Source organism: Bos taurus, chromosome 11, assembly GCF_002263795.3.
Source record: "Bos taurus isolate L1 Dominette 01449 registration number 42190680 breed Hereford chromosome 11, ARS-UCD2.0, whole genome shotgun sequence".
Taxonomy (NCBI): domain Eukaryota; kingdom Metazoa; phylum Chordata; class Mammalia; order Artiodactyla; family Bovidae; genus Bos; species Bos taurus.
The window spans coordinates 84,254,929-84,264,781 of NC_037338.1; the positions used below are offsets into that span (position 1 = coordinate 84,254,929).

Below are 9,853 nucleotides of genomic sequence, written 5' to 3' on the forward strand. Positions count from 1 at the left end.
AATTCTTAGTTGTGTGTTTTTCTTTAAGTCAATGAAATTCATCAATACACTAATGCTTAGAGTTCTGAGAGTCCTTCATTGTTTCTTTCAAGATGTCACTAACTGATATCCCCACACACCTAAGTTACATATTTGGAAATTCTTCCCAAATCCTACAATCTAAAAGGATACATTTCAACAGAATAAAACCTTTGTGACTTTACTTCTTCCTGGGTAAAGAGATGTGATTTTTCTGGTCATAGCTTTGTCCCAATTTGCTGACAGCCTCTTGGAAAATCACAACTATTTCTGCAGCTCAGTCTCTACATAAGAAGAAGGGAGATTCAATTAGATAACTACTGAACTTATTATCAAATTGGCTTGTATAATTCAACTTGGTATCCTGGAGACTCCTTCAGGGCATCAGATTCAACATGACAATTCAATAATAATTAAAATAAGAACAAGTAACAATGTGTTTGTTAGCTAGGCAAGGTAAGTGTTCAGTTCAGTTCAGTTCAGTCGCTCAGTCATATCCGACTCTTTGTGACCCCATGAACTGCTGCATGCCAGGCCTCCCTGTCCATCGCCAACTCCCGGAGTCTACCCAAACCCAGATCCATTGAGTTTGTGATGCCATCCAGTCATCTCATCCTCTGACACCCCCTTCTCCTCCTGCCCTCAATCTTTCCCAGCATCAGGGTCTTTTCCAATGAGTCAGCTCTTCGCATCAGTCGGCCAAAGTATTGGAGTTTCAGCTTCAACATCAGTCTTAGCAATGAACACCCAGGACTGATCTCCTTTAGGATGGGCTGTTTGGATCTCCTTGCAGTCCAGGGGACTCTCAAGAGTCTTCTCCAACACCACAGTTCAAAAGCATCAATTCTTCAGTGCTCAGCTTTCTTTATAGTCCAACTCTCACATCCATATATGACTACTGGAAAAACCATAGCCTTGATTAGACAGACCTTTACTGACAAAGTAATGTCTCTGCTTTTCAATATGCTATCTAGGTTGGTCATAACTTTCCTTCCAAGGAGTAAGTGTCTTTTAATTTCATGGCTGCAGTCACCATTGTTGGAGATATGTCTCCAGGACTTGGAATCGGTGAACCTGAAAGAACAACACTTGGACAGTCTCTGCAAGGACTGACAAGTTTATTTCTGCAGTCAAGCCTTTTTATAGGAGCAAGGAACAAAGAGCTTAGAGCATACAGCCAGCAGAACACATACAAGGCTAGGATATAATTAGTAAAATATACTTCAAGGAACAGCACATTCTTAACAACCCATTTATTTATCCATTACCCATTTTCTCAAGCAACGTTTTTAATGTTTAATTGTTAAATCTAGGCGCCGAGCATAGCCAAAGGCAGGAAATGTTCTTCAGCAATCAGTACACAAATGCCTGGGTACTTCTGGCCCTTCGCCATTTTCCCATGGACTTTCTCCTCAAGGCTATTTAGCACTGTGCCTCCCAACATTTCCTCCTTTTGTTTTTTAGTTTAAACACGGCAGCTGTTAGTTGGACTCCGTCGTAGGAGGCAAGGAGTCTTGAGTAGAGACATCTGTATAGAATTGTGTAGTGCCATACCAGATAGGGTTCCTACTGTAACAATAGATATTAGACTAAGAATGCCAGCAATAATCCATCCTTTTATGCGCCTTGACCTCCTTAAGCCATATTTGAGCAAAACTGAGAGAAATACAGAGTCGGTCCATGGTTCTGTTAGGTTAACAGGAAGCCACAAATCAGATCTTTGCTTGACTATTGCAATGTTGACATAATGATATGAAATAGTATGGTTTAAACACGTCTACAAGGCACATGCTGTACAGTTAACATTCTTAGCAGAAAGATCTATGTCGAAGTTACCTACAATAAACATGTACGGGAGGTGCACACAAGATTAGATATAACCTGTACTATCGTATAAAAAGGTATAGTTCTGAGGTTTTTAAGGCTTTCGCAGTCCCATACACACTGGCAAAGCACTCCAATGCAGCAGGCATCTTCCACACATGCCATTGCTCAGGTCCTACAGTAGGGGTTCAGACATTGACGTTTTCTCTTCGGCTTCTCTATGGTCATTGATGAGACTCTTCGCGTCAGCTGCGTCACTTGTCGGGGGAGTCTGGTCTTGGGGTCCTTCTCGGTAATGGACATGGCGAAGTGGAACCCAGATTTCTTCTCCATCTGCAACGACAAGACCATAACCTCTGCCTAGGAGTCGTAAGATTCCTGGCAACCATTGATTAAACTGCTTATACCATATTGGTGTGTTGGCTTCTAACGGTTTCTTACTGTTTTCCTCTGCAAAATGTCTGTCTGCACGACTATCAGAACTATCTTTTAGTAAATTTTAAAAAAGTAAGGAATAAAGAGTTAAAGATAATAACAGTTGAGGGTTCATAGGATAAGAAGTGTATCTCCTCTTCCATTTTCCCCCTTTCTGTTTTAACAAATGAGTTTTAAGAGTACGATGGGTTCTTTCGATAATTGCTTGACCCTGGGGATTGTAGGGTATCCCCGTGATGTGTGTTATATTCCATTCCATTAGAAATGAACGAAATCAGTGAGAGGTAAATGCAGGCCCATTATCTGTTTTTAAGACCGAAGGTATTCCCATAACAGGGAAGGTGAGTAAAAGTGCGGAAATGGCGTGTTTGCTGGATTCTGAAGAGACAGGCACTGCCCATATAAAACCTGAAAATGTATCCACTGAGACAAAAAGCAAAGAAAGCTTTCCCAAGGAGCAATGAGTGAAGTCGGATTGCCAAAGGGAGTTAGGCTGTTGCCCACGAGGATTAACTCCTGAACTATGGTACGTAAGTGCAGAGGAGCACAGACGTCACAGGATTTAATGATATGTCTCACTTCAGTGAGGGGAATATGGTATTTAGAGTGCAATCTTTTAGCATTGGTATGAAGATTAGTGTGTTCGTCCATAGCAGATGTAAAGATAGGAGCTATGAACTTAACAGCATCACTCCCTGCTGCCAGGGGGCCAGGTAAACCTGAATGAGCATGTATATGTGCAATGAAGAAAGGTTCCATACGTGACTGAATTAAGGCTTGGGTCTTTGAAAAGAGAATATATAATTCTTCATCTAGGTTGTATAAAAAGGCAGTAACAAAATCGGGGAAAAGGGAAGCAAGGTATTTGGAATCAGTATAGACATTGAAGGATGATGGTTGAAGAGATAAAACAGCATATAAAGTATACAATTCAACTCTTTGTACTGAAGAATAGGTAGTGGGTAATTTCTCTTTGATGTCAGGGCCAACAATCCCAGCTATGCCTTTTTTGTTGCCATCAATGAAATAGGTAGGTGCATTTGAAATAGGCTGGAAGGCAATGATATTAGTTACTCTAAATTTAGTAAATTGTAGGAAGTCCCATAATTTTCCTTTCGGCAAATGGAATGAGATAACGTTCTGAAAGTCACTTAATGCTATTTGCATGGTCATGTTATACTGTAAGGCAATTTGTAATTCCTTTTTTGTCAAAGGGACATGTATTGCATATGGATCAAATCCAGTTAAGGTTTGTACACGGCTTCTTCCTAATACAATTAGCTGTCCTATTTTCTCAATGTATGATACGATTTTCTTTGACTGCTTAGTATGTAGATATACCCATTCTATTGGGCTGTTTTGAGCTATGATTGCAGTAGGTGAATGTTTGGTGGGGAATATATATAAATAGATCAGTTGGGTATGGTCCAGCCGAGTAGAGAAAGATTGTTGAATGTGTTTTTCAACAAATTTTAATTCTTCTTTCACTTTTTTGTTAGCTGTCTAGGACTATTCGGGTCAGGAAGTCCCTCTAAAATTTTAAATAAATTTTGTAATGCATAGGTGGGAATGCCAATAGATGATCGAAGCCAATTAATATCTCCTATCAATTTTTGAAAATTGTTTAATGTGGGTACAGAATGCACAGAGATTTGAGTTTTTTGAGGTTTTATCTTAGACTCTTCCATAACGTGTCCTAGGTAATTAAAGGGTGCTTTCAATTGAATTTTATCTGGCACAACGAGTAGGTCATGATTTTGAAGAGTGGTGGTGACTTCATCATATAACTGTTGTAAACAAAGTTCAGATTCCATGGAAAGAAATATGTCATCCATATAATGAATTATGAAGGCAGTAGGATATTTATCTCTACTGGGTTGTAATAAAACAGATATGAGATATTGGCAAATGGTAGGAGAGTTCATTATCCCCTGAGGTAAAACCTTCCATTGAAATCTTTTAACAGGAGCCACGTGATTTATAGAGGGAACTGAAAAAGCAAAACGTTTTTTATCTTTAGGATGCAAAGTTATAGTAAAAAAGCAGTCTTGTAAATCAATAATAATTACAGGCCATCCTTTTGGCACCATGGAAGGGGAGGGCAATCCAGGTTGTAAGGGCCCCATAGGAATCATAGTATTATTAACATTTCTTAAATCTATCAACATTCGCCATTTTCCTGATTTCTTTTTTATTACAAAAACAGGAGAATTCCATGGGAAAAATGAAGGCTGTATATGATTTTTCTGTAATTGCTCATTTACTAACTGTGTGATAGCTGCCAACTTTTTTTTAGTCAGGGGCCACTGAGGTGTCCATACTGGGGCATCAGATTCCCAATCAAGAGGCAGCGGTGTTAACTCAATGGCCCCCATCAAAAAGGCTCATTTAGAGAGATCATGGCTTTCATTTGTTCAAGAAAATCCTTTCCCCACAAATTAATAGGGATACTGGTAATATATGGTTTGATGTAAACTACAATTTGATCAGGACCATAAGCTTGTAAATAGGATGCACTGATTAAAGTTCGTGTAGCATCAGCCTCTCCTACCCCTAACAGTCTGGAAGGAGCCACAGTCTTACACCATTCAAGGGGCCATTCTTCAGTTCTAATAATGGAAATGTCGGCTCCTGTATCCAACATACCTGTGAAATTTTTTCCCCGTATCTTTAGAGTAAGCATAGGCTTTTGATGTTCCTTTAATAAGGTAGATAGTGCGGCGCTAAGGTTGGTGCTACCAAAACCTCCCTGCCTAATTTTATCAGATGCCCTCATTGGTTTGACATATGGCAAAAGTAATAATTGTGCAAAGCGTTCCCCTTTTTGTAGATATACATTTCTTAATTCTACAACATTCACCATGACATGTACCTCTCCTTCATAATCTTCATCCACAACTCCAGTCAATACTACTAAACCTTTCATTGTACAGCTGCTACGTCCCCAAATTAGTCCAACTGTTCCGGGTGGGATTGGACCATAATATCCAGTGGGGATTTTATGAGGATTGTATAGTTCTATCAATTCCATATCATAAGGACTAGGTATATCAACGCAAGCACTCTTAGATGTAGCTGCTTGCAGTGTCATAATGTTGGGTCCTCCTTTTGTAGTGGGGCTAGAGGATAGCCCCTTTATTAGTTTCCCTGTTGTTTTTGTTGTGCCTCTGGTGTCAATGCATTTCCATCCTTATCGAATTTGGAACGACACTCATTCAACCAATGGAATCCCCTTTTACATTTTGGGCAAACTCCCGGGGGCCTTTTTTTTATTAGAAGTAAGATTATTTTTGGCTGTTTGCACTGGCATGCAGCGTTGTTTTTTCATATTGCCGGCCTTCCCGCAGTTAAAGCATTTAGCACTGGCAGCCTTTTGCACATTGAAAGTTTCTAGTGCCACTAATTTTGCTCTATGGGACATAGATCCGATATCTCTATAAGCTTACAAATATTCCATAGGAGAACCGGTTTCTCGAATTGGTCCAAGCACAGATTGACACTCCTCATTAGCATTTTCAAAGGCAAGTTGTTTTAAAATAATATTTTGTAAGGTTTCATCTCTGATAGATTTTTCAATGGCATCCTTTAATTTTCCTATAAATTGGGCATATTCCTCCTCATGTCCCTGGGTAATCTTGACAAATGAACCATCAGAGTTAACATTATCAACCTTTGCCCATGCTCTGCAAGAAATTTCTCTAATGAAATGCAACATCTGAGGGGTAATATTATCTAATTGTGCAGTAATATTGGCCATGGCTCCCATTCCAGTGAGTATATCATAGGTTAAATTGGCAGGGTTACCATGAGATTGCTGGTCAATCATCATTTGTCGGGCCTCATCACTAACCCACATTTGCCACTGAAGTAATTGTTGAGGATTTAGAACCATCTTTGCTACTTGAAAAAAAAATCATATGGCATCCAATGATCAGCCCATCCTCTGAGGAATTCTACACAGTAAGGAGAAGTACGTCCATGCAGAGTGCATGCTTTCTTAAAGCTGGACAACATACCAAAATCTAGACCAGCCCAAGCATTCTTGCCTTGGGCAGGCTGATCAAACTGTATTGGGAAAGGGAAAGTGCAAGCAGGCATCTCCTGAGGAGGAGTGAAATGATTAGTACGAGCAAAGTTAGCAACTGCTGTTACAGATAGAGCAGAAGGAAAAACCTCAGGTTTGGGCTGTCCGTTGAATGAAATGACCTCTGCTCTAAATGGCTTCAGTTTTGACACATCCTGTATACATACGTCTCCAAGCTGTTTTTCCAGGGATTGTGTCTGATTAAGCATAACATTCTTATATTTCAAAGCACCTTGCATATTTTGTTCCTTAAGCTCATATTCATGTAAAGACTGAACAGTTTCTACTTCCAAATCAATATTATGCCCTTCAATTTGTTCTATGACAGCCCGTATGAGTGACCATGTAACTCACCATTGAGGGGGAATATGGACTCCTTGCCGATATGCTCGCAAAACATTATTTTCAACCCTTTTCCATATGTCTAGATCGAGCATCTGCTCCTCTGGGAACTACGGATTATGTTCCAGTAAAATATGATAGCAGTCATTCAACTGATCTCTTGAAACAGTAACACCATTTTGTTTCAGAAAGTGATGCATTATAGAAATGAAAGGAATCTTACTGCTATGTTGTCCCATCCTGCTTACCTCTTTCTGCAGGGCTCGCCGCTTTGTTCAGTCTTCCTTCAAGTCCCTGTTCGTGGCGCCACTTGTTGGAGATATGTCTCTGGGACTTGGAAACGGTGAACCTGAAAGAACAACACTTGGACAGTCTCTGCAAGGGACTGACAAGTTTATTTCTGCAGTCAAGCCTTTTTATAGGAGCAAGGAACAAAGAGCTTAGAGCATACAGCCAGCAGAACACATACAAGGCTAGGATATAATCAGTAAAAGATACTTCAAGGAACAGCACATTCTTAATGACCCATGTATTTATCCATAACCCATTTTCTCAAGCAATGTCTTTAATGTTTAATTGTTAAATCTAGGCGCCGAGCATAGCCAAAGGTAGGAAATGTTCTTCAGCAATCAGTACACAAATGCCTGGGTACTTCTGGCCCTTCGCCATTTTCCCATGGACTTTCTCCTTCAAGGCTATTTAGCACTGTGCCTCCCAACAGCCATCTCCAGTGATTTTGTAGATTCTCCATTAAACAGATAAGAAAGCTGAGGCTAATGTGTAAGTGATTTTCAAAGATGCCATTGTTTGAAAAAGGGCATCAGAATACAAATCGTATGACCCTAAGGCCCTTGTTTTTACAGTTACATTCTAAATAGTTTTTCCTTCCAAGTATCAAATGGAATACTTTAGAAACACAGATGACTTAAGGACTCACCCCACCTACCAGCTTAGATATTTAACTTTGAAAATTTCATTTAAAAGAGAATATAACCTGAATGTTCCAAAAGCAAAACAATTAAATAAAGAAATAAAAGAATTTAAAGGAACTTATATGCAGAGTACATCCTGAGAAACACTAGGCTGGAGAAAGCACAAGCTGGAATCAAGATTGCCAGGAGAAATATCAATAACCTCAGATATGCAGATGACACCACCCTTATGGCAGAAAGTGAAGAAGAACTAAATAGCCTCTTAATGAAAGTGAAAGAGAAAAGTGAAAAAGTTGGCTTAAAGCTCAACATTCAGAAAATAAGATCATGGTATCCAGTCCCATAACTTGATGGCAAATATATGGGGAAACAGTGGCTGACTTTATTTTTCTGGGCTCCAAAATCACTGCAGATGGTGATTGCAGCCATGAAATTAAAAGACACTTACTCCTTGGAAGGAAAGTTATGACCAACCTAGACAGCATATTGAAAAGCAGAGACATTACTTTGCCAACAAAGGTCCATTTAATCAAGGTTATGGTTTTTCCAGTGGTCATGTATGGATGTGAGAGTTGGACTATAAAGAAAGCTGAGCACTGAAGAATTGATGCTTTTGAACTGTGGTGTTGGAGAAGACTCTTGAAAATCCCCTGGACTGCAAGGAGATCCAACCAGTCCATCCTAAAGGAGATCGGTCCTGGGTGTTCATTGCTAAGACTGATGTTGAAGCTGAAACTCCAATAGTTTGGCCACCTGATGCGAAGAGCTGACTCATTTGAAAAGACCTGATGCTGGAAAGATTGAGGGTAGGAGGAGAAGGGGACGACAGAGGATGAAATGGTTGGATGGCATCACAAACTCAATGGACCTGGGTTTGGGTGGACTCCAGGAGTTGGTGATTGACAGGGAAGCCTGGCATGCTGTAGTTCATGGGGTTGCAAAGAGTCAGACATGACTGAGTGACTGAACTGAATGGAACTGAACTGAAATAAAAAATATTTAGTCTCACCCACAAAGGTTTAAGATGAGAGTGAACCTGTGTTACCAGGGACATCAGAGTCAAACAGCATATAAATTTGGGTGATTTAAGGGCATAAAATCAAATAATTTATACAAATATAAGAAAAACAGCACTCAATTATTGGTATCAAATAATTCAATTAATTTTGATGTTAGCCTCCAGGGATAAATAAAACTGCACATATTCCAAGTCTTAAAGACTATGAATCTTATTTTATGTCTAGATACTAACATTTGAAAAAATTATAATCAGAGAAATTCAGATACTGACTGAAGCAAATCATTAACTATAAAAAAAAAGCATACTCAAAAGCTTACAGTTGCATTTTTCAGAAAATACAAAAAGGTATATCTTCTTTTTTTAGCTGCAATCCTATAAACAAGTGTTTTGGTTAAAAGAATAAAGATTTGGCAATACTACATAAAGTTTATACAATTTTTAATACAATTTGCACATAATCTAGTATGTGGTCCTCAGAGCAAATTTGTTAGGTAAATATGGAAGGTGAGGAACATGGACTTACACAGAAAAAGAAGTTTAGAAAACTTCTAAGAGTGTCATTCTGCACTGTGAGTTTACATTTTGATGTGGACATTCTTAGTGCTCTGTTGGCCCACTTAATTCCTAATTATAATTTCAGAGCTAAACTACAGATGGTTCTTTGACCGGCCTTCATTTGATTTCCTAGAAAATGTATTACATTTGTATTTATTATGTATTATCATTTTATTCAAATTCAACCAATTTTTAATATATCACACTGTAATTTTATATTAATAAATATTTATGTTTATTGATACCACCCTTGTTCCAGAAGGTAATTTAGTTAGCATATGTAAATACATTAAATATAATGAAACTTTAGAACATTTTTTTTGGTGAAGGAAATGGCAACCCACTCTAGTACTCTTGCCTGGAAAATTCCATGGATGGAGGAGCCTGGTAGGCTACTGTCCACGGGGTCACAAAGAGTCGAACACAACTGAGAGACTTCACTCTCTTAGAAAATTTTAAAAATTCAAGTGGCAGGTACAAATGAAAGAGGAAGTGATGAAAAAGAAGCCGTTCAAGTCCAAAAATAAAAAAATATTATAATGACCTAATATATTGGCTGAAATTGTGTTATAAAACTATGTTCCATCAATGAGAGGAAATGATTAATTCACTATATTCAAAAATACAGAAAAAAGAAAAAAC

General features: G+C 38.7%; 1 long non-coding RNA gene across 1 annotated transcript; it reads right to left on the reverse strand.

Moving 5' to 3' along the window:
• Positions 1–1,114: 1,114 nt before the first annotated feature.
• LOC100297236 (uncharacterized) lies at positions 1,115–8,569 on the reverse strand. Its single transcript, XR_236468.5, has 2 exons — positions 6,952–8,569; positions 1,115–2,175 (listed from the first exon to the last, which is right to left on the reverse strand). It is a non-coding gene; the product is annotated as an uncharacterized lncRNA (long non-coding RNA).
• Between the last annotated feature and the right edge of the window lie 1,284 nt (positions 8,570–9,853).